This window comes from Anguilla rostrata, chromosome 5 (assembly GCF_018555375.3).
Source record: "Anguilla rostrata isolate EN2019 chromosome 5, ASM1855537v3, whole genome shotgun sequence".
In the NCBI taxonomy this organism is placed as follows: domain Eukaryota; kingdom Metazoa; phylum Chordata; class Actinopteri; order Anguilliformes; family Anguillidae; genus Anguilla; species Anguilla rostrata.
This window is the reverse complement of record NC_057937.1, coordinates 55,603,286-55,606,343: the sequence shown is the minus strand read 5'-3', so window position 1 is coordinate 55,606,343 and position 3,058 is coordinate 55,603,286. Positions and strand designations below refer to the sequence as shown.

At 51.3% G+C, this 3,058-nt stretch overlaps 1 long non-coding RNA gene across 1 annotated transcript in view; it reads left to right on the top strand.

Annotated features, from left to right (window-relative positions):
- The window catches only part of LOC135256135 (uncharacterized), a 32,420-nt gene extending 30,611 nt beyond the window's left edge, over positions 1–1,809 (top strand). The window contains exon 3 of the long non-coding RNA XR_010330400.1: positions 1,762–1,809. This is a non-coding gene — a long non-coding RNA (uncharacterized LOC135256135). The remainder of the gene's footprint in view (positions 1–1,761) is intronic.
- Positions 1,810–3,058: the final 1,249 nt, after the last annotated feature.

The following is a 3,058-nucleotide window of genomic DNA, read 5'->3' as shown; positions in this document are numbered from 1 at the left end:
AACCCTCACCTAACCCTAACCCACCATCCCCCCACCCACCCCGCCCCCCCTCAAAAGCCCCCTGATAGGCTGGTGACCAGGCAGCAGCTCACCTTTTGCTGTGAAACCTGGCAGCTCTCCACGAGCCCCTTGCACCAGAAGGGGCTCATTTTATTCAGGCTTTAATATGTCCCCTCCTCGCACCTTTCTGTTCCACTGGGCACCCGTCCTCCCGGAAACTCCACCGAGGACCGAGAGGCAGGGAGGCACATTTCCAGTGAAGAAGAAGGAGAAGAAGAAGAAGAAGAAGAAAAAAACACTCAGAGGAGGATGACGCGTAGAACATATGGATTTCCATTGTGCCTCTCATAGCTGGTGCAGATGGAGCCTCAGCCGGCACACAATAAAAGCGGAGTCTTGCTTTTTTACGCAGACAATGAAAACAACAGAGAGAGAGAAAAGATGAAACAAAAAAAAAAGGAAAGATTTCCGCCCCCCCCCCCGTGCTTCAGCGGGACGTTTCCAGAAGGGGTCTTTCCTGAGAGGAAGGCGTCCGCCTCGCTCCCCGATAATTAACGCGGTAATTAGCGCGGAATCACGCCCGCGGTTACGGGCGCGCGTCTGTCCGCCGGACGCCGTCTGCATACCGTAGCGCCCCCCCCCCCGCCCCCGCGCGACCCCGTTTTGACAAACCTGACAGGTCGTCACGTCGCCTCGCGGAAGAGGCCTGTCACATCTGACCCCGGAATAGATGAGCTCCCCGTCATCTGCGTCTGCCCCCCGCCAGACCCCAACCCCCCCAACCCCCCCCCCCCCCGCTGCATTCTGAGTGGGTGCGAGAGGACGCGTGACACTTTAGAGGTGATTGCGCCCGACGGCGGCCCGGACGGGAGCGAATGCCTCTGATAGGCCGATGGCCGACGGCAGGGGCACTGGGAGGGGCTTGTGTGCGCGAATCGAATGTTTCTGTCCAACGTCTTCCGTGGGTGTCCGAGTCGCCGATCCTCCGTTCTCCGTGTCCCCTGTACCTAAAGTGGAGTAGCTTGACTTGTGTTACCTAGCAGCAACCGGTCAGCTGTACACTTATTTGATGATGCTGCAGTACAACATCACTACCAATCTGACTCTACCCTAAGTATAAGCACGACACCGCGATGAGACGTCACACCGGGCTTTTAGCTGCCTCTCTCCAAGCGGAGCTTTGGCCAATCTGGGTTGAAATGTGCGTGAGATCAGGAAAAACATGAGTCACACACATCTAGACACAAAAAGGCTCCGTGGTTTTCTTTGTCAAAGATCAGCAGAGTGTGAATGATGGTTCGAAGAGACAGGACACGGCTACAAAAGAGGAGGAGAGAGAGCGAGAGAGAGGGGGGGAGAGAGAGAGAGAGAGAGAGAGAGAGAGAGCTCTGAGCGTTGGTGGGCTAAAGAGGTCCTGTATGTGATGAATGTACTTGACATTCAGCTCTGCTCGTTTCCTTCCAGACCAGTGAGCACAGCGCCCCCTGCAGGGCTTCCTGTGCCTCCCAGACCGCTAACCTCCCCGCTGTGGGGTCATTTTCATGTTCACCGCTTCAGCTCGTTCACAACATGAGAGAGGAGTTTCTTTTGTCTCTTTTGACACAAAGCACACACACCCACTGACACACATACACACACGTACACGCACACACACACACACACACACACACACACGCGCACCCCAGTTCTGTCTCTTCCTGTCTGTCATGCATTATTAATTTATCTCCAGTGCACTGAAGTATCTTTCTCCTGTCTCCACAGCGTGTGCGCATCTGGAACTGCACACAACCGGAACAGTGAAGTGAGTAAGTATATAATGTCAGTGGAGGGACTGGGGGTGGGGCATGCTGGGGAGGGATCCTGTTTAAAGTTAATTCTGCCCGCCAATCACAGAAGCATATCCTCCGTGTCATTTCACTTAAATTATGTGTGTGTATTTATGTATTCTTTCCTGCCTGCTCTGTATTGGATAAACTTTTTTTTTCCACTTTAAAACAATTAATGAGAGGACAAAGGAAATTCCTGTTCCATCCAGGTCGTCTGTCATGGTGTGTGTGTGTGTGTGTGTATGATAGGATGTGAGTATGTGTTTGAGCGCACACATGCACACACACACACACCCTGTCCCCTAAAGCATGCTATTTTTCAGTCTGGCTGTCTGTCTGTCTCTGTCTCAGTCTGTCCATATGTTGACCTGGCAGCAGAAAATGAGGAGGTAGTATCCGCCTTGATCATGTGACAAACGTCCATTTTGTCCAGAAGCTGAGAGACTTGTGAGGCAGCTGCTCCTAGATCTTCCTCTCATGGAGGACCGCTGGCAATCGGTGCTGTTTGTTTATTTCTGAATGATCCTCTGCTCCATTACATGTTCTAATCTACTATATGGAGCGCTGGATTGTTTAATTGCTTGTTGAAGTGGGCTGTTCTGAGAATGCCTCAAAGATTCGCTTATAATCACACATTAATGCTTTTGCAGCTTCTCTCCTTGTTTGGAACCAGCTTTGTTCCGTAATGTGTTTGGCAACTTGTCTGAAATATATGAACGGAGTGATGCTTTGAAATATTCATATAACATCTTCACAGTTGTCTTTGAGCCACATCATTAAGAAATTTCTGCAACCCCCACAACCCTGTAAGCCAATCCCGGGACAGCCTGTTCTACTGAAATATGTATGCTTTTTTTCGGGACAGGACAGTCAGACTATTTTTGTGGATAGGCGGCTTCGTGTGTTCCACAGACATGTCCCTCTAGATGACACTGTTGAAATCTGGGATGTATGTACAAGTTCAGGCCCTGTCACATGCTCTCTTGTCACAGAAGTGTACCGCTGATCTGGCTACACCCCCTACCCCAGACACCCACAACACAAGCCACGCCCCCCTTGACGTGAAGCAGCTGTCACTCAACTGACGTAGCCAGGGCATGCAGTTGGAATGGGTTGTGATTTCCTTTCTTGTTGTTGCCATAGCGCCGCTGCACTATTGCCCAAGGACTGCCACTGAACGCCGTCAAGTCCAACTGCACTTCCTGCAGAATTCAAAGGGTTAATATTGTGCT